At 41.5% G+C, this 22249-nt stretch overlaps 1 long non-coding RNA gene across 1 annotated transcript; it reads right to left on the bottom strand.

Moving 5' to 3' along the window:
• Positions 1-7253: 7253 nt before the first annotated feature.
• On the bottom strand, positions 7254-22183 carry LOC113885550. The gene is made up of 3 exons (XR_003509248.1): positions 21964-22183; positions 21355-21431; positions 7254-7293 (listed from the first exon to the last, which is right to left on the bottom strand). It is a non-coding gene; the product is annotated as an uncharacterized LOC113885550 (long non-coding RNA).
• Positions 22184-22249: the final 66 nt, after the last annotated feature.

Here is a 22249-nt window from a genome sequence, read left to right as displayed (position 1 = left end):
CTTGGTTTATGACATTTTTATTTTAATCTGAAGTCTAACACTACCGAGCAGGCTTGGGTGCTGTTTGGTATTTGCTTTCTATGACTGATCTTACAATTCAGTTTTACTAAAAACTGACTTTTTTAGGCACCTGAAAATGAAATCCCTTGTATTTACAGTAGTTCTTGATACTCTGCTCTTACCTAATTCCTGTCGTCTCATTGTGAGCCATCAGTCAGAATAGTTCTGTGATTAAATTTGTGGACTGTGGAGCTCTGCAGACCTGAGTTTTTAATGCTACATGATCTACCTGCTTAGCTCTGTAATCTCAGGTCAGGTACCAAACACCCAACTCCAGCTCCCTTGTTTGTAAAAGAGATGCAATTTGTGTAAAGGCATTATTAAGCATTCAGATTGTTTTAATTGAAAAATTTTTTGAGATCATTGTAAAATCACATGCAGTTGTTAAATAATACAGAGAGACTTTCTCTATACCTTTCCCCCCAAAGGTAAGTTTGTAAAACTACAATATAATACAACCAGGATATGGCCCTGATAGTCTACCCATCTTCCTCAGATTTCCCAGTTTTACTTGTACTCAGCTGTATGGTGTGTTTTTCTGTATAATAACTTGTGTAGGCTCCTGTATCCTACTAGATACTTAACACTTCTAATATCACAAAGACCCCTGGTTTTATCTTTTTATAACCACACCCGCCTCTGATCACATGTATCTGTAGTTCATTCTTTTTATTCATTCCTTTTTATTGCTGAGTAGTATGTTATGTATGCCAGAGGCTGTTCACCTTGGAGACCTGCAGATATGGGTGTGGCCTAGCGTGAGATGCACACCCTCTCCCCCGGATGTATGTATTGTTTTACCGTATGTGTAAACTGTTTCACCTGTGAAGGACATCTAAGCTCATTCCAGTTTCTGACTATTAAAGCTGCAAGGACTTACCTGGTGGTCCAGTGTCTAAGACTCCACACTCCCAGTGCAGGGGGCCCAGGTTTGTTCACTGGTTAGGGAACTAGATCCCACATGCTGAAGCTCGGGAGTTCGCATGCCACAACTAAGACCCAGTACAGCCAAGTAAATAAATATAAAAAATAAAGCTGCTGCAAATATTCATGTACATATTTTTGTGTCAATATATAACTTTTCAGTGTAATTGCTAAGTCATCTCATAGATGCATAGATTTGGTTTTATAAAATGCTGCCAAACTGTTTTCTTGAGTGGCTATACTAGTCTACACTTCCTATAGCAATGTATGAGAGATTCCGTTTCTCTGCGTCCTTGCCAGCGTTTGGTTTATCACTATTTTTTTATTTTAGCCGTTCTGTTAGGTGTGTAGTGATATCTTGTTGCGCTTTTCATTTGCATTTCTCTAATTGCTAGTTATGTAAAACATCTTTTCCTGTGTTTATTTGCCATCTTCTTTGGTTAAATATTTGTTCCTACCTTTTATGCATTTTCTGATTAGATTTTTTTCCCCATGATTAACTGTTGAAAGTCCTTTGTCAGATACGTGGTTGCAAACATTTTCTCCCATTCTGTGACTTTTTATTCTCTTTACATGGGCTTTTACAGAACAGATTTTTAAATTTGATAAAGTCTTCTGTATCAAATTTTCTTTTAATGAATTATGCTCTTGGTATCAAGTTTAAGAATTCTTTACCTGGATCCCAAAGAATGTCTCCAAATGTTTTATAGCTTTACATTTAAGTCTATGATCCCTTTTGAGTTTTTTTTTGTATAAGGTATGAGGTTTAGGGCAAGGCTCTTTAATTCTTGCTACAGATGTCCAACTGCTCCAGCCCCATTTGTTGAAATGTTATTCTTCCCTCAGTGTACTGGTTTTGTGCTTCTGTCAAATATCAGTTGAGTGTATTTGTGTGGGTCGATTTCTGGGTGCTCAGTCTGTTCCACTGATCTATGAGTCTTACCTGTCAGAACCATGCTCCCTTGGTTACTCTAGCTATATGCTAAGTCTTACTACCAAATAGAGAACTTCCTTCCACTTTGTTCTTTAGTCCAGGGTGTGTGCCTTTTCAAATAAATTATAAAATACACTGGACTATGTCTATTGTCTATGCCTAGGGAAGAAACCTTACTGGGCTTTTGATAGGCACTGCATGAAACCCGCAGATCAGTGTTAGCCGCGTGTTTAGACTCCTAATGTGTTTATGTCAGTGATTTCTAGTTTGCTTCCATTATGCTCAGAAAACAGTTCATATGATTTCAATTCTCTTTAATTTGCTGAGGTGGTTTTATGGCCCAGGATGTGGTCTGTCTTGGGGAATGTTCCATAGTTGCTTTAAAAAAAATTTTTTTTAATTTGGTGTTGAGTGGAATATTCTATTTAACTAAATCCTGTTGATTGGTAGTATTTTTCAGATCTTCTGTATCCTTGCTGGTTTTCTTCTAGTTTTATCAATTGTTGAAAGGGAGGTACTGAAGTCTTCAATTACAACTATGGATTTGTCTGTTTTACCTTTCAGCTCGATCAGCTTTTTCATGTATTTTGAGGCTCTGCTGTTTGGTGTGTACACATTTAGGGTCTTTGTCTTGCTGGTGGGTTAATCCTTCTGTTATTGTGTAATGTTCCTCTTTGTCTGTAGTAATTTTCTTTGCTCCATAATCTACTTTATCAGACACTGACATAGTCACTCCTTGTTTTTGGCTGTTTGCATGTTATATCTTTTTCTATTCTTTTACTTTCAACCTATATATGTTCAATTTGAAGTGAGTTTCTTATAAGTAACATATAGTTGAGTTGCATTTTTATCCAATCTTTGTCTTTTAATTGATATAGTTAGACCATTTAGATTTAAGCTAATTACTGCTATGTTACTGCTTTATCCTGTTTGGGATTTGGTCTGGAAGTTTGTGTCTTTTATCAAATTTGGGGATTTTCCAACTGTATTTCTTCAAACACTCTTTCAGCCCAAGCCACACTTGCCTCTCTGAGACTCTGATAATATGAACATTGGATCTTTTGTTACTGTCCCACAGGTGTGTAGGCTCTTGTTTTTCTCCCAGTCTATTTTTCTTTCTCTTTCAGGTCGGTCCTATTATTCCATCCTCAAGTTCACTGAATCTATCTTTTGTCTTCTCCGATCTTAATAGTGAACCTAGCCAGCAAGTTTTTCTTTTGTTATAGTATTTTTCAGTTCTGTGATGCCCATTTGGTTCTTTTTTATAACTTCTATTTCATTGCAGGGAGTTTTTATTTTTTAACTTATTTCAAGAGAATTTCTAATTGGCAATCTAGTCACAGCTTTAAGATGACTGCTTTAAAATCTTTGTCAAGATTCATCTCAGTATTGGCATCCATTGACTCTTTTCTCACTCAACTTGTGATTTTCCTGGTTGTTGGTATGATGTGTGACTGTTAATAATATCCTAGGCATTTTGTCTATTATGTTAGGAGATGCTAGGACCCATTTAAATCTTTTTATTTTTAGTAAGCATCACCCTATTTAGAGTTAGCACATGGGTCTTGGCCTACTTTTGTGGACTGTGGTTTCAATGGCAGTTTAATTTTCAGCAGCTTTGCAGTGTTATTTTGGTCAGCTTGGTTTATCTGCGGCCAGTAGGGTTTCTGTTGGTTCCTGCTGGTGCTGCCTGAGAGGGCTAAGTATCTACTGGTGAAGGAGGAGAGTCAGGCTCCAGGGATAAAGAAGCTTCCTGAACTGGTATACCCATTATGACTGGATTTCTCCCTCTGGCTCAGTCCACCCACATACCTTGGTAACTCTTGGTGGAAAGGGGGAGTCTCAGGCCTTGTGGGGAAGGAGAGTGCCTCCCTGGCTGTTTCTTTCCACCTGGGTTGCCAGTGACCCCCTTGCCAGGTGGTGGCATGCCCACCAGGGGGACCCCCGTTCTCTACGGGTGCAGGCGGGGGTGTGAGCCTGTCTGGGCCGCCTTCTGTTGCGAGGCTGGGGTTTGAGAAGGGCTCTCCCCCTGTTGCGTGGTGGGACTGTATGTGCCCTGTCAATGCTGTTCTCCGGTCCTGGGCTCCCAAACCAGCAAGCCTTCTTAGCAGCTTTCAGAGTTCTTTGGTTGTGTCTCGCTACCTCCAGGGCTGTTAGCTGTGCTTAGCAGAAGAAGCAGGGAAAAACAGGTCTATGTCTTATTGTCTGGCCCAGAATCAGAAACATCAGCATTCAGACTTAAGTAGCATTTCTCTTATTCTTTTATACGTTGTTTCTAAATGCTGCCTCAGTCATGTGGTTTCTGAAGTGATTTGTTAAGATAAAAATTGTTTTCTAATGAAAGACGATGCAAAGTAGGGGACTTCACAAGTACTGGTCCAATAAATAGGAAATCACCCACCCCAATTTTATGGGAAGGAAGGGATACAAGGGACAGAACACTAGTTGGAAGGAATGTCAGCAACAGTTCTGTTACGAGCGCCTCTGTAGAAAGCTTTCACTCCTCTGGTCAAGTAAGGAAATGCAAAATACTCTTGTACCTGCTTACTGGGGCTGCAATAACCGAGTACCACAAACTGGATGGGCTAAACGACAGAAATGTTTTGTCTTACTGTCCTGGAAGCTGGAAGTCTGAGGTCATGTATCTGCAGGCCTGTGCTCCCTAGGGAGGAGTTATTCCAGGCCTCTCCCTGCTTTTGGTAGTTCCTGGCTTGTGGCAGCATAACCCTAATCTTGACAAGGCATTCTCCCTCTGCTTATTTCCAAATTTCCCCTTCTATAAGAACATCAGGGGACTTCTCTGGCGGGCCAGTGGTTAGGACTTGGCGCTTTTGATGTCGTGGGCCCAGGTTCAATCCCTGCTTGAGGAACTAAGATCCTGGAAGCTGCATGGCACACCAAAAAAAAAAAGTCATTTTGGGTTAGGTGCCCACTCGACTCCAGTATGACCACATCTGAACTAATTACACCTATCATGATCCTATTTCCAAAATAGGTCACCTTCTGAGGACTGGGTGTTAAGAATTCAAAATATGAATTTTTGTGGGACAGAATAACCCATAACAACTTCAGGCATCTGTAAAGTTCTTCATCACTGGTGCTGGATAAGGGTTATCTACATACTAAAGCCTCAAAGAAAGCCTAACCCTTGGGACAACAGTCATTCTACAAACATTTCTTGAGATTTGGTTTTGTGCCAGGCACTGTCTCAGGTCCTGTGGGGAAAGTGGTAATAAGCAGACTGGTGAGGTTAGGCACATCATCTGGATAGGCCCCGTGTTTGGCACTAACCAAATCTCAGTGGCTTAAGAAAACAACAGTTCATTCCTCACTCCTCACAAAGTCGTCTCTGCCTCTGGGCAGCTGTCCTCCCTGTGACAGCTCAGCCTTGGCCCCCCGTTAACGTCTGCTTTCTCCTGACGGTCACCATCACACAGAGGGAGAAAGGGCTGGAGCCTCACACTGCTGAGTAAATTCTCTGAAGTGACACACACCATAGACGTTCTTGGTCATTGGCTCATGCAGGCCTCACGGCCATGCCTAACCATGAAATAAAGTGTTACTATTGACATACAGTGGGAATGCAAATCCTCTGAAACCTTATCTTATACACAGAGGAGTAATATTTTTTTTCTTTTTGAGAAAAAAAGAGACTCAGAGAACCTAAGTAACTCACCCAAGGTCCCTCAAATGGTAAGTGATGACTTAATCCAGTTACCTGACTTTGAGATCAGGGGTTTTCCCACTATTTCACACCGTTCCTTAGTTTTCACTGTCATTATTATGTATACCTATGACTGATTCATGCTGAGGTTTGACAGAAAACAATAAAATTCTATAAAGCAATTATCCTTCAATTAAAAAATAAAATTTTTTAAAAAGAAAAATGTACTTACTAATCCATAAGCTGATTATTTCCTTAATCATTTCTCCTTTGTTAAACTTTTTAGCTCTTTGTTATTGGTATCTTTAGGCATAACTTTTTTCCTTTGGGATTATTTTCCAAGGATAAATTTCCAGGGGTAGATTGTAAATGGAATACAGACATTTTTGTTCCTCTTATTTTGTTTTCTGCAAGGCTTCTGCCAGTTTTCAATGCAGCATATAGTTGCATTTTTATCCTCCATGGGCCTGGAAGTCAAAAGGAGCGACTATGTTGCTGTGGCTAAATGATTTGGCTTATTTGAGCATTAGTATTCCTATCTCTAAAATGGTGATATCACCATCATCACAGGGTAGCAGGAAATAGGTGAAGGACTTAGCCCAGTGCCAGGGTCATAGTGCGTGCTGAGTGAAGACTGGTTGTTCATAACTACTCTAGAGGGTGTGGAGAAAAGGGTATCCTCCTACACTACTGGTGGGAGTGTTTTTAAACTGGTACAAGCACTATGGAAAACAGTATGGAGGTTTCTATAAAAACTAAAAATAGAACTACCATATGACCCACCAATCCCATTCTTGGGCATAAATCTGGAGAAAACCATAATTCAAAAAGATAACATGCACTCCAATGTTCCCTGCAGCACTATTTACAATAGTCAAGACATGGAAGCAACCTGGACATCCTCTGACAGAGGAATGGGAAAAGACGATGTAATACTTCTTTCTCCACATACAGATATACAATGGAATATTCAGTTCAGTTCAGTCGCTCAGTCGTGTAAGACTCTGCAACCCCATGGACTGCAGCATGCCAGGCTTCCCTGTCCATCAGCAACTCCCAGAGCTTGCTCAAACTCATGTCCATAGTCAGTAATGCCATCCAACCATCTCATCCTCTGCCATCCCTTTCTCCTCCTGCCTTCAATCGTTTTCAGCATCAGGGTCTTTTCCAATGAGTCAGCTCTTCGCATCAGGTGGCCAAAGTATTGGAGCTTCAGCTTCAGCATCAGTCCTTCCACTGAATATTCAGGACTGATCTCCTTCAGAATGGACTGGTTGAATCTCCTTGCAGTCCAAGGGACTCAAGAGTCTTCTCCAACACCACAGTTCAAAAGCATCAATTCTTTGGCGCTCAGCTTTCTTTATAGTCCAGCTCTCACATCCACACATGACTACTGGAAAAACCATAGCTTTGATGGACCTTTGTTGGCAAAGTAATGTCTCTGCTTTTTAATATGCTGTCTAGGTAGGTCAATAGCTTTTCTTCCAAGGAGGAAGTCTTTTAATTTCATGGCTGCAGCCACCATCTGCAGTGATTTTGGAGCCCCCCAAAATAAAGTCTCTCACTGTTTCCATTGTTTCCCCATCTATTTGCCATGAAGTGATGGGACTGGATGCCATGATCTTAGTTTTCTGAATGTTTTTTTTTTTTTTTGAATGTTGGGTTTTAAGCCAACTTTTTCACTCTCTTCTTTCACTTTCATCAGGAGGCTCTTAACCATAAAAAAAGAAGGAAATAATGCCAGCTGTAGCAACACAGATGGACCTAGAGATTATCATACTTAGTGAAGTAAATCAGACAAAGACAAATATCATAAGTGGAATCTTAAAAAAATGATACAAATGAACTCATTTTAAACAGAAACAGACTCTCAGACTTAGAAAACAAGCTTGTGGTTACCAAAGGGGAAAGGTGAAGAAGAGGGATAAATTAGGAGATTGGGATTATCATACACCCACTGGTGTGTGCTTAGTCACTCAGTCGTGTCTGACTCTTTGTGCCCCTTTGGACTGTAACCTGCTAGGCTCCTCAGTCCATGGGATTCTCCAGGCAAGAATACTGGAGTGGACTGCCACGCCTCCTGCAGGGGATCTTCCCAACCCAGGGATCAAACCCACGTCTCGTGTCTCCTGTACTGCTGGTGGATTCTTTACCCACCTAGCCATCGGGGAGTCCATATACCCACTACTGTGTATAAAAGTGATAAAACATTATTTATATATATAAAACAGATAATAAGAACCTGATGTACAGTACAGGGAACTCTCAATATTCTATAATAACCTATAGGGGAAAATAATGTGAAAAAGAATGGATACATGTATAACTGAGTCACTTTGCTGTACATCTGAAACACACAACATTGTAAATCAACTGTACTCCAATATAAAATTAAAAAAAATTTTAATATTGTACCCTCAGCAACACTGCATGATCAATGCATTTTTTTTTTTTCAGGTAAGGTAATCTGAAGCATTGGCCCAGTTATATAAAGGGCCCAAATGAGACCTCTGATTGGAAATTCAAAATTCATTTTCACCATCCCTGAGCCCAGGCCTGCATATGCTGCACCTGTAATGGCAATTAAGTCCTGTCTAATCAGTATATTTGCTATGCACAGGCTTCTAGTGTGCTTTTGCACAGAATGTTCTTTACCTTGAGAACAGCTGTCCTCACTTTTGGGCCACAGGGAATTTGCCTTTACACTGATAAGGTGAAGGTGAAGTTGCTCAGTCATGTCCGACTCTGAGACCCCATGGACTGTAGTCCACCAGGCTCCCCAGTCCATGAAGTTCTCCAGGCAAGAGTACCGGATTGGGTTGCCATTTCCTTCTCCACACACTGATAAGAAAGCTGTGCAAATTACTTCATGATGGCAAGCATTTACTGAAGAGTTATTAAGTCGAGTCAACTGCCACAGAGTTTATTGGTCCTTCTGTCTCTGGGATCTTTCCTTTAGTTATTACAAAACCGTTAACAGAAAATATTCACCAGGAATAAGATTAAGCAATAAAAATCACAAGGGTATGTGGCAATCTGAATTTTTTTTTAAAAAGCCTGAGAACAATTTGGCTTGTTCTATCAAAATTTTAAATTTATCTTGACCCTTTGAGTCACCAGTTCTGCTATAAGAATTCATGCTAGTTGACTAAGAATAGCCAACCAGGCATACAGCCTATGGCAGCTTTGTTTATTATAACGAAACCTGGAAAAAATATCCAGCAGTCCAGTTGAGGAATGGCTAAATATTCATGCCATGTAGCAGTCAATGACATCACTGCATGTGCTGATATGGAAAAGATGTTAAAAAAAAAATCCAAGTGAAAGGAGAAAGTTGTAGTACTCAACAGCTGCCAGCTACGCCCTGGGGGCCAGATCCAGCCTGCTGGAGGTTTGGTAAAAACATTTTACTGGAACACAGGCACACCGTTCATTTATGAATTGCTGTGACTGACTTCTAGCTACAATGGAGAGAGAATTTAATTATTGGGATAGAGACCATATGACCTGCAAAGTCAAAAATATTTACTGCTTGACCCTTTACCAAAAACTTTTGTCAATTTTGCTCTATCCTACGATCCTCTTTGTGTTTTTTTCACAAAGAAAGTATTGATAGGGTGGTGAAAGAGATACGTTAATGGATCTGCTTGTATGCGTATAGACGATTTCTGGGGACAAACAGACAAAAGTTAACCACAGCCAACAACCGTTATCTCAGGGAGTAGGAATGAGTTCTGTATGGAAGGAGTCAGGCCCAAGGAGTTTCCTTCCACTTTGTAAGCTTCTAGGCTCTTTGGAATGCAAAGAGGCAAAATGGTTGTTTTATAAACAGCTATATAAGGAGGAGACCTTATAAACAGCTATGAAAAAAAGAGAAGCAAAAGGCAAAGGAGAAAAGGAAAGATATACCCATTTGAATGCAGAGTTCCAAAGAATAGCAAGAAGAGATAAGAAAGCCTTCCTCAGTGATCAGTGCAAAAAAATAGAGGAAAACAACAGAATGGGAAAGACTAGAGATCTCTTCAAAAAAATCAGAGATACCAAGGGAACTTTTCATGCAAAGATGGGCACAATAAAGGACAGAAATGGTATGGACCTAACAGAAACAAAAGTTATTAAGAAGAGGTGGCAAGAATACACAGAAGAACCATACAAAAAAGATCTTCACAACCCAGATAATCACAAAGGTGTGATCACTCACCTAGAGCCAGACATCCTGGAATGTGAAGTAAAGTGGGCCTTAGGAAGCATCACTACAAACAAAGCTAGTAGAGGTGATAGAATTCCAGTTGAGCTATTTCAAATCCTAAAAGATGATGCTGTGAAAGTGCTGCACTCAATATGCCAGCAAATTTGGAAAACTCAGGAGTGGCCACAGGACTGGAAAAGGTCAGTTTTCATTCCAATCCCAAAGAAAGGCAATGCCAAAGAATGCTCAAACTACTGCACAAATAACTGCACTCATCTTACATGCTATCAAAGTAATGCTCAAAATTCTGCAAGCCAGGCTTCAACAGTCCATGAACTGTGAAATTCCAGATGTTCAAGCTGGATTTAGAAAAGGCAGAGGAACCAGAGATCAAATTGCCAACATCTGCTGGATTATCAAAAAAGCAAGAGAGTTCCAGGAAAACATCTATTTCTGCTTTATCGACTACACCAAAGCATTGACTGTGTGGATCACAACAAACTGTGGAAAATTCTGAAAGAGATGGGACTACCAGACCACCTGACCTGCCTCCTGAGAAATCTGTGTGCAGGTCAAGAAGCAATAGTTAGATGTGGACATGGAACAACAGACTGGTTCCAAATCGGGAAAGGAGTATGTTAAAGCTGTATACTGTCACCCTGCTTATTTAACTTATATGCAGAGTACATCATGAGAAATGCTGGACTGGATAAAGCACAAGCTGGAATCAAGATTGCTGGGAGAAATATTAATAAACTCAGATATGCAGATGACACCACCCTTATGGCAGAAAGCAAAGAAGAAATAAAAAGCCTCTTGACGAAAATGAAATAGGAGAGTGAAAAAGTTGGCTTAAATCTCAACATTCAGAAAACTAAGATCATGGCATCAGGTCCCATCACTTCATGGCAAACAGATGGGGAAACAATGGAAACAGTGAGAGACTTTATTTTCTTGGGCTCCAAAATCACTGCAGATAGTGACTGGAGCCATGAAATTAAAAGATGCTTGCTCCTTGGAAGAAAAGTTATGACCAGTCTGGACAGAATATTAACAAGCAGAGACATTACTTTGCCAACAAATGTCTGTCTAGTCAAAGCTTTGGTTTTTCCAGTAGTCATGTATGGAGAGGTGGACCATAAAAGAAAGCTGAGCACCGAAGAATTGATGCTTTTGAACTGTGGTGTTGGAGAAAACTCTTGAGAGTCCCTTGGACTGCAAGGAGATCCAACCAGTCCATCCTAAAGGAAATCAGTCCTGAATATTCATTGGAAGGACTAATGCTGAAGCTGAAGCTCCAATACTTTGGCCACCTGATGCGAAGAGCTGACTCATTGGAAAAGACCCTGATGCTGGGAAAGACTGAAGGCAGGAGGAGAAGGGGACAACAGAGGATGAGATGTTTGGATGATATCACTAACACAACGGACATGTGTTTAAGTAAACTCTAGGAGTTGGTGATGGATTGGGAGGCCTGGCGTGCTGCAGTCCATGGGGTCTCAAAGAGACTGACATGACTGAGCAACTGAACTGAACTGATGCTCTTTGGTTTGTTTTTCTAAAAGCATGTATAAGATTTAATTTAAAGTTTTTTTTAAGAAAATCAAATAAAGTAGGAAAAGGACACCAATGGACAGTGCTCAGCACAGCTAGTGGCAGGGGGCTTCTCTCTCCCTCTCTCTCTCTCTCTCTCTCTCTCTCTATATATATATATATATATATATATAAATAATATACATATATATATTAACTATATATATATGTATGTATCTTTCAGTTCAGTTCAGTCGCTCAGTCGTGTCCGACTCTTTGCGACCCCATGAATCGCAGCATGCCAGGCCTCCCTGTCCATCACCATCTCCCAGAGTTCACTCAAACTCACGTTCATTGAGTCGGTGATGCCATCTAGCCATCTCATCCTGTCGTCCCCTTTTCCTCCTGTCCCTAATCCCTCCCAGCATCAGAGTCTTTTCCAATGAATCAACTCTTCGCATGAGGTGCCCAAAGTACTGGAGTTTCAGCTTTAGCATCATTCCTTCCAAAGAAATCCCAGGGCTGATCTCCTTCAGAATGGACTGGTTGGATCTCCTTGCAGTCCAGGGGACTCTCAAGAATCTTCTCCAACACCACAGTTCAAAAGCATCTGAATAAGGACTGGAAGGGACTAGGCCCCAAAATCTGATTTTTAACCAGTTCCCCCGGTGATTCAAACATATCCCTATGTTTGAAACTCATGCTCTAGTCATAAGTCTCAGAGATCAGGAAAAATTTCTCATGGGGTTTTAGATTAGCATGAGATAACCCAGCAAACATCTACCACAGCAACAGCAGCAATGATAATAGCTCCCATTTGGGCCTGAGGGTATAGGCTCTATGTATTCATCTAGTGGGTATCCTTGTCCTGTTCCTGATCTTAGATGAAATGCCAAATCAGAAGTTGGAATCACGACTGCTGAGAGAAATATCAGCAACCTCAGATATGCAGATAATATCACTGTAAAGGCAGAATAGGAACTAAAGATACTCTTGATGAGGGTGAAAGAGGAGAGTGGAAAAGCTGGCTTAAAACTCAGCATTCAAAACCTAAGATCGTGGCATCCAGTCCTATCACTTCACAGCAAATAGAAGGGGAAAAAAGTGGAAACAGTTGCAGGTTTCATTTTCTTGGGCTCTAATATCACTGTGAACAGTGACTACAGCCATAAAATTAAAAGATGCTCGCTCTTTGGAAGGAAAGCTATGACAAACCTAGACAGTGTATTAAAAAGCAGAGACATCACTTTGCCAAAGAAGTTCCATATAGTCAAAGCTATGGTTTTTCCAGTAGTCATATACAGATGTGAGAGTTGGACTATAAAGAAGGCTGAGTGCCGAAGAATTGTAACAATAACCCTGTGTACGAGACAGGAAAAGAGACAGTGATGTATAGAACAGTCTTATGGACTCTGAGGGAGAGGGAAAGGGTGGGAAGATTTGGGAGAATAGCATTGAAACATGTAAAATATCATGTATGAAACGAGATGCCAGTCCAGGTTCGATGCACAATACTGGATGCTTGGGCTGGTGCACTGGGACGACCCAGAGGGATGGTATGGGGAGGGAGGAGGGAGGAGGGTTCAGGATGGGGAACACATGTATACCTGTGGTGGATTCATTTTGATATTTGGCAAAACTAATACAATTATGTAAAGTTTAAAAATAAAATTAAGATTAAAAGAATTGATGCTTTCGAATTGTGGTGCTAGAGAAGACTTTTGACAGTCCCTTGGACTGCAAGGAGATCCAACCAGTCCATTCTGAAGGAGATCAGCCCTGGGATTTCTTTGGAAGGAATGATGCTAAAGCTGAAACTCCAGTACTTTGGCCACCTCATGCGAAGAGTTGACTTATTAGAAAAGACTCTGATGCTGGGGGGGATTGGGGGCAGGAGGAGAAGGGCACGACAGAGGATGAGATGGCTGGATGCTATCACTGACTCGATGGACGTGAGTCTCAGTGAACTCCAGGAGTTGGTGGTGAACAGGGAGGCCTGGCGTGCTGTGATTCATGGGGTCACGAAGAGTTGGACACGACTGAGTGACTGATCTGATCTGATCTCTGGACAGTGAGGAGATCAAATCAGTCAATCCTAAAGGAATTCAGTCCTGAATATTCATTGGAAGGACCAATGCTGAAGCTTCACTTCTTTGGCCACCTGATGCAAAGGGCCAACTCATTGGAAGGGGCCCTGATGCTGGGAAAGACTGAAGGCAAAAGGAAAAGGGGGTGACAGAGGATGAGATGGTTAGATAGCAACACTGACTCAATGGACATGAATCTGAGCAAACTCCAGCAGATAATGAACAGGGAAGCCTGGCGTGCTGCAGTCTATAGGGGGCGGGGGGCAAAGAGTCAGACATGACTAAAGAACAATAGCAACTTAGCTTTTCATCATTGAATTTGATGTTGGCTGTAGGTTTATCACATATGGACTTTACTATGTTCAGGTTTGTTCAGTCTATACCCACTTTGTTGAGAATTTTTATAAGTGGATGTTGAATTCTGTCAAAAGCTTTGTCTGCATCTATTAAGATGATATGATTTTCATTCTGCAATTTGTTAATGTGGTGTATCACACTGACCGATTTGTGGATATTGAACCATCCTTACATCCCAGGGATAAATCCCATTTGATCATGGTGTACAGTCCTTTTAATATATTGTTGAGTTAATGTATTTTTAAATGTATTTTATTTTTTAAATTACACAAATTTTTTTCTGTTCATTTTACTTTACAATATTGTATTGGTTTTGCCATACACTGACTTGAATCCACCATGAGTGTACATGTGTTCCCCATCCTGAACCCTCCCTCCCCACCCCATCCCTCTGGGTCATCCCAGAGCACCGGCCCCGAGCACCCTGTATCATGCATCGAACCTGGACCAGTGATTCGTTTCACATATGATATACATGTTTCAATGCCATTCTCCCATATTGTCCCGCCCTTGCCCTCTCCCAGAGTCCAGAAGACTGTTCTATACATTGTGTCTCTTTTGCTGTCTCACATACAGGGTTATTTACACAAATTTTTATATGTTAAAATTTCAAAAAATTACAGATAAATTCCTCCATGCTTGCTGTCAATCTCACTGCCTTCTTAACGATTAACCATTATTATCAGTTTAGTATGAATCCTTCTTGATTTTTCTTTATGTTTTTACACACACATATCTGAATATAAATATACAATTTAGTATTTTTAAGTATGTATGGGATCATAGTTATTATATACATTTTGAAATTTCATGTTATTTATGGATGCTGCTGCTGCTGCTAAGTCACTTCAGTCGTGTCTGACTCTGTGCGACCCCATAGACGGCAGCCCACCAGGCTCCCCCGTCCCTGGGATTCTCCGGGCAAGAACACTGGAGTGGGTTGCCATTTCCTTCTCCATATGGATGCTACCTAATTCTTTTTTTATAGTTTATTTACTTATTTTATTTCTGGTTACAGTGGGTCTTTGTCGCTTAGAGCAGGCTTTCTCTAGTTTCAGAGTGCTGGGACTAATCTCTAGTTGCAGTGTGAGGCTCTTGATTGCAATGTCTTCTCTTGTTGCAGAGCACAGGTTCTAGGTGGGCTTCAGTAGTCCATATGAACATGGACTTCAGTAGTTGTGGCTCAGGGGCTTTAGAGTACAGGCTCAGTAATTGTGGTGCACAGGTTTAGTTCCTTCACGCATGTGGAATCTTCCTGGGCCAGGGATCTAACCTAAGTCCCCTGCATTGGTAGGCAGATTCTCATCTAATGTACCGCGAGGAAAGTCCCAGATGCTACCTCATTCTTTTAAACTGGTGTAAAGGTAATACAAATGTATTGTTGAACACATTCTTAAGCACACATGACATGTTTCTGAAATCTAATGTGTTGTAGGTAGCTGGAATGCTGGTTACAAGTTGGAGAATAGAAGAGGGGCAGGCAAGAGAGGTAGGCAAGGATTGGGTAATGAAAGGACTTGCTAGAGACCCTGGACTTTAGGAGAACCTTGAGAGGCACCAACAGTTTTTACAGCTGGAAACAACTATTGTCTTATTTCTGTAATGGGTACAGAATTCTAGGAATCCTGGTGATCTGCAGTGCTGTTTGATAATATTTCCCCCTCCCTACCATACTCTTCTCATTAGGAAATGTCCAACCATATTTACTGAATGCATAACTCCTCTATAAATACTGACGTGATCTTGGTATGGTATGTCATTTGGACATGTTCCACAAGCATTTGCTGGGTGTGCCATGGGAGGCAGTGGAGGCGAGTACCAAGTTGTGCACTGGTTTCCGAAGCAGGGTCCAAGGCTCTCTGGAGGTGCTAGAGGGTCCTCCAGGGGGGCCATTCAAAATCTAGGAGGTGATTCCCAAGTGCCACTAGACTCTAAGCCTCATGAGGCTTCATGAGGTTAGGGGCTCTGTCTCTTTTGCTTCCCTCTGTATTTCTAGCACCTAGCACATGTCTTGACATATATCACGTACTTCATAAGTATTGAATGAGTTAATCCAAAATACAAATTCTTTCATTGCTTCCTAAAGGGAAATACTTATGTACCAAGACAAGACCATAATTGGGCATTCACAAACTAAAATGTGTATTTCTGGAGTTAGCTGAGAACACTAACTTAATATTTTACTAAATTCTATCTAACTATCATAGGATAGTTAATTTTGTTAAAAAAAGGAAAAAAAGGGGAGGGAGGAGGGAGGAGGGTTCAGGATGGGGAACAAATGTATACCTGTGGCGGATTCATTTCGATATTTGGCAAAACTAATACAATATTGTAAAGTTTAAAAATAAAATAAAATTAAAAAAAAATAAAGTAATTTGGGGAAAAAAAAAAAAAGGAAAAAAAGCTTCCGTATTCAGGCTTTTTTCTTTTTCTTTTCTGCAGGTATGGAGGTGGTTGGAATTTCCGCAATGTAAGGAAGGAATCTTTATTTTGTTGTATCCTTAATGCTTCTTGGGGACCTCAACTAATGCTTTTTAATTAAAAACTACTATTAATTATTCTACTAATATTAAGATAGTATGCTGTAAGTGTTAACTCTGTAATATGAACAGGAGCAAGATTATCTGCTAAACCTGACCCTCCAAAGACAGAAACCAAGCCTGAAAAGACTCCTGCAAAGAAGGGAGAAAAGGGACCCAAAAACAAAGGAGGAAAAGCTGACAGTGGTGAGAAAGGGAATAACCCTGAAAAAAATGGAAATGCCAAGTCAGACCACGCACAGAAAGACGAAGGTGCTAGGGATACCAAGTGAACGAAAAAAATGTTTTTAAAAATTGTGGTAAAATACACGTAACATGCATTTACCATCTTAACCATTTTTAAGTGTTCTGTACAGTTTAGTAGTGTTGAGCACATTCCCGGTGTTGTACAACAGATCTCCAGCATTCTTTTCACCTTGCAAAACTGAAACTATGTGTGTGCTAAGTCTCATCGGTTGTATCTGATTCTTTGTGAACCTATGGACTGTAGTCCGCCAGGCTCCTCTGTCCACGGGATTCTTCAGGCAAGAATACTGGAGTGAATTTCCATTCCCTCCTCCAGGGGATCTTCCCGACCCAGGGATTGAACCTGTCTCATGCATCGGCAGGACTGCCACCATAACCCTTAAATAATTCCCCATTCTTGCCCCCTCCCAGGCCATGGGAACCACCCTTCTACCTTCTGTCTGCAAATCTGAGAATTCTAGTTCTCAGAACCTATACTAGTACCTAGTATAAATGGAATCATATAGTATTTGTCTTTTTGTGGCTTATTTCACTTAGCATGTCCCCAAAGTTCACTCATGTTGTAGCATTTGTCCAAATTTCCTTCCTTTTTAAGGCTGAATAATATGACATTTTGTTTATCCATTTATCCATCGATGGACACTTGGGTTGCTTCCACCTTTTGGCTGTTGCGAACACTATTGCTGGGAACATCAGTGTACAAACATTTCTTTGAGACTCTGTTTTCAATTCTGTAAGTTATATACTCAGAAGTGGAATCCTGGATTGTATGGTAATTGCATTTCCTATACTTGAGCAAATCCCCTGTTGATTTCTATAGGGGCTGCACAATTTTACATTCCCTCCAACAGTATACACATTGGGAACATACAATTAGCTTAAGAATTAAGATTTTTTCCAAATTACACTCTAGATTATGTTAAAGGGAAAACATTTAGAAATCTTAAGACTTTTACCTCCTCAAATTTTAGATTGATTGCTTTTCAGAACAATTTTTCTAGCATTATATGAACTCCTCTGGCTAACAAAAGGCTAAACATTTACATTCTTCTCAGGAGTTGAATGACTTATGTATTAACACAGATGGTTTTCCAGTTTTTACCATGCTCAGTGCAGGAAGGAATCACTAATTTTCATCATCCATGCCCTTTCGCTCCCTGGTCTCTCCTCTCCTTCATAGCCACATTTCAAATGGCGCTGTCTCGTGTCACTGCCCCCTTTCTTCCCCTCCTGGCCTCTCCTTAGGTCACTCCAGTCCAGCATCCATCCCTGTTACTCCCCTGAAACTGCATGTATCAAGGTCATCCATGGCCTCCATGCTGACAATTTCAGTAAGTGGTTAATTTTTATTGTCAACTTGACTGGACTAAAAAACACCCAGATAACTGGTGAAACATTATTTCTCGCTGTGTCTGTGTTTCTGGAAGAAATTAGCATTTGGTTCAGTACACAAAGTAAAGAGATGTGCCCTCACCACCGTCAATGGGCATCATCCATCTGCAGAAAGCGCAAGCGGAACAAAGACACAAAGGAAGGGTAAAATCTCTCTCACTTCTTGAGCTGGAACATCTACCTTCCTGCCTTTGGGCATCAGAGTTCCTTGTTCCACAGCCTTCAGACTCCAAGACTTACACCAACAGCCCTCTGATTCTCAGGCCTTCACACTCAGACTGAATTATTTCACCAACTTTTCTGACTCTTCAGCCTGCAGATGGTGGGACTTCCTGGCTTCCATCACCAAGTGAACCTGCTCCTTAATAAATCTCCGCTTATACAGATCTATGTACTCTATTGGTTCTTTTTCTCTGGAGAACTCGGACTAACACAGGTGCATTTCAGTCTCCATTTCAGTTTCTGAGTTCCTGTCTACCTAATGTTGAGCACGCGTAGGGGAATAAGACTAGAATGGGGAGGAGAATTACATAAAACTCAACAAAACCCCTCCATCTCCAGATCACTCACAATAAAAGCGAAATCCTCACAGTGGCCTACAAGGCTCTAAAGGTTTGCCCCTATTGAGAGACAACTCTCCACGAATCGCTCATATTTCTGCACTTTTTGTAGCAGAGGTACTAGAGGCCTTTATTTCAACTATCTTTTTTTTTTCCAGGGATGTTTAGATAAAGAACAGCCTTGGAAGAGAGTCTCCATCTGGGCAGGAGATAGGTCTCTATGCTGGCCAGTGTAATACTGTCTCTATCTGGGTCAAAAGTCAGCCAAGTTTGCCTGAAGTCCATTATGAAAGACGGGGGTTCCCTAAGCTCTGGGTTCTTCAGCTGTGATCCAAACCCATTCTGGGCTGCTCTGCATCACCCCTGAAGAACTTGGTGGAGGGCAAGTGCAAAACACATCAACATGAAGCTCATGTTACTTGCTTTGGTTGAGGTAATAAGATCCTTTTTCTCTGCCCCAGGAGTCTCGTGTTTGCCAGTATCCATGGAAGTGTGCCTGGATAACTCCTTAGGTAGTCTCAGAACCTTCTCAATTCTTAAACCGCCTGCCCCACACTTTTATCACCTCATCTCCTGCTACAATTTCCCTTGATGCCCTGCCTGGCTATGCTGGCCTCCCAGCTGCTCCTGGAACCTGCCATGCACACTCCTCTTTGGGACCTCTGCACATGCTCTGCTGTTAGCCTGGAACATTTCACCCCCAGATGTCTTTCAGGTCTTTTCCAAATGGCATTTGGTGGGGCCTTCCTTGACAATAGCTTCACCACCAGTAAACAGGCTGACATTTGCCAACCTGAGTGAAGATGTTATCTCAGTCAGTCAGTTCAGTTGCTCAGTTGTGTCCGACTCTTTGCAACCCCATGGACTGCAGCACGCCAGGTTTCCCTGTACATCACCAACTCCCAGAGCTTGTTCAAACTCATGTCCATCGAGTTGGTGATGCCATCCAACCATCTCATCCTTTGTCATCCCCTTCTCCTCCTGCCTTCAATCTTTCCCAGCATCAGGGTCTTTTCCAATGTGTCAGCTCTTTGCATCAGGTGGCCAAAGTATTGGAGCTTCAGCTTTAGCATCAGTCCTTCCAATGAATATTCAAGACTGATTTCCTTTAGGATGGACTGGTTGGATCTCCTTGCAGTCCAAGGGACTCTCAAGAGTTTTCTCCACCACCACAGTTCAAAATCATCAGTTCTTCAGCACTCAGCTTTCTTTACGGTCCAACTCTCACATCCATACACAACTACTGGAAAAACCATAGCTTTGACCAGACAGACCTTTGTTGGCAAAGTAATGTCTCTCCTTTTTAAAACACTGTCTGGGTTGGTCATAGCTTTTTTCCCAAGGAGCAATCATCTTTTATTTCATGGCTGCAGCCAACATCTGCAGTGATTTTTGAGCCCAGAAAAATAAAGTCTCTCACTATTTCCATTGTTTCCCCATCTATTTGCCATGAAGTGGTGGGACTGGGTGCCATGATCTTAGTCTTTTGAATGTTGAGTTTTAAGCCAACTTTTTCACTCTCCTCTTTCACTTTCATCAAGTGGCTCTGTAGTTCCTCTTCACTTTCTGCCATAAGGGTGGTGTCATCTGCATATCTGAAGTTATTGATATTTCTCCCGGCAATCTTGATTCCAGCTTGTGCTTCATCCAGCCCAGCATTTCGTATGATGTACTTTGCATATAAGTTAAATAAATAGCATCTCACCGAGTTTTAAATTTATTAACTTTTATTACTTTCTGTAACCTGTATTTTTATTGTGAGTTTATTATGATTAAGAGCCACTTACATTTCCTTCCCTGGTAATCATCTGATTCTCTCCTTACCTATTTTTTTAGAAAATCTTTTTCATATAAAATTTTCACTTGCCTATGATGTAATTACAGCTTTCCTTGTGGCTCAGTGGTAAAGAATCCACCTGCCAATTCAGGAGAAGCAGGTTTGATCCCTGGGTGAGGAAGATCCCCTGGAGAAGGAAATGGCAACCCACCCCAATATTCTTGCTGGGTAATACCATGGACAGAGGAGCCTGGAAGGCTATAGTCCCTGGGGTCATAAAAAGGTCAGACATGATTAGGTGACTAACAGCAACAATGATGAGATTACACCTATTTTTTTCTCAACTTATTATCAATCTTTTGAGTTTATGGTGTCATCATTATTGCTATTTTGCCATACAAGGTATTTTAATTTTTCTGTGGTTGAATTTATCAATCTTTTATGGCTTCTGGATTTTCAGTCACAAACAGAAAGACCTTCTCTATTCCAGGAGAGTTGAGACTATAAAGAGCTGAGGCTATAAAGAAAGCTGAGCACAGAAGAATTGATGCCTTTGAACTGTGGTATTGGAGAAGACTCTTGAGAGTCCCTTGGACTGCAAGGAGATCCAACCAGTCCATCCTAAAGGAAGTCAGTCCTGAATATTCATTGGAAGGACTATGCTAAAGCTGAAGCTGAAGCTCCAATATTTTGGCCACCTGATGTGAAGAAGTGACTCATTAGAAAAGACCCTGATGCTGGGAAAGACTGAAGGAGGGAGGAGAAGGGGATGACAGAATCTGAGACGGTTGGATGGCATCACAGACGTGATGGACGTGAGTTTGAGTGGCTCCAGGAGTTGATGATGGACAGGGAAGCCTGGCGTGCTGCAGTCCATGGGGTCGCAAAGAGTCGGACAAGACTGAGCGACTGAACTGAACTGACAATGTTTTAATATCTGAGTGCTAGATCCCCCTCCACGTTCTTTTTCACAGACTGTTTTCTACTATTCTTGTTTATTTTTCCATTTGAGTTTTAGGAACAAACAGGGAGTTTAATTAATCCTATTTGTACTTTTATAAGAATTATGTTAAATTTGTAATTTTACTTACAGAAAATTGAGACCGTTATATTGCATCTTCTCATCCAAAAGCATCATTCATCTTTCCATATGACTCAATTTTCTTACCTGTAAGATGAGAGCAATAATACCAGTCTCATACGGCTGTCCTCATAATTAAATGGGGAAATGCAGGTGAATGACAGTATAACAGGAACCAATGTTTTGGTTTGGAAGTGCTTTGCCACTTCCTGGAGAAGGAAATGGCAACCCACTCCAGTATTCTTGCCTGGAGAATCCCATGGACGGAGAGGCCTGATAGGCTACAGTCCATGGGGTCGCAAAGAGTCGGACACGACTGAGCGACTTCACTTCACTAGGGTATGAACTTGGGTTTGGTTACCAGAGTATTACGAACTTTGATTCTCTCATTTGTAAACTGAGGATAACAATAGTATAGGCTTCACAGGGCTGTGACGAGGGTCAAATGAGATGAGGCGTGCAAAGTACTCAATGAACAGGAACTTAAGTACTCAATGAATATTAGCTGTTCTTCTAGAAAACAGGTTATCCCAGGGGCACTGTGACATAACGCTGAAGCTTACGGAAATCCATCTTAGGTCGAGGGCTCTCAGGTCAACTCTTGCTTCCGAGAACCTACCTACCCGCTGGTCGCCACTTCTGACTTTCCCCGAGCGTCTAGAAAAACATGCACTCGTATCTGAAGCCGCGAGATCGAGCGCCTAGTTTCGCTGCTAGACTCCAGAACCCTACTCCACCCATTGGGCTGCAGCGCTGCCACGTCTCGCGCATCCCGAGCTCCCTACGAGAGGTAGAGCCCGCCCCAGAGCGATTCGTCACGCCGAGGCCCGCCCCTCCGCGGCCCCAGTCACTGGTAGGGCGGCACCGGATGGCCACGCGCCGTGACGCTACGAAGGGGTGGGGAC

Source organism: Bos indicus x Bos taurus, chromosome 28, assembly GCF_003369695.1.
Source record: "Bos indicus x Bos taurus breed Angus x Brahman F1 hybrid chromosome 28, Bos_hybrid_MaternalHap_v2.0, whole genome shotgun sequence".
NCBI classification, from domain to species: domain Eukaryota; kingdom Metazoa; phylum Chordata; class Mammalia; order Artiodactyla; family Bovidae; genus Bos; species Bos indicus x Bos taurus.
Note: the sequence above shows the minus strand (reverse complement) of the source record. Positions and strands in the feature narration are given on the sequence as shown.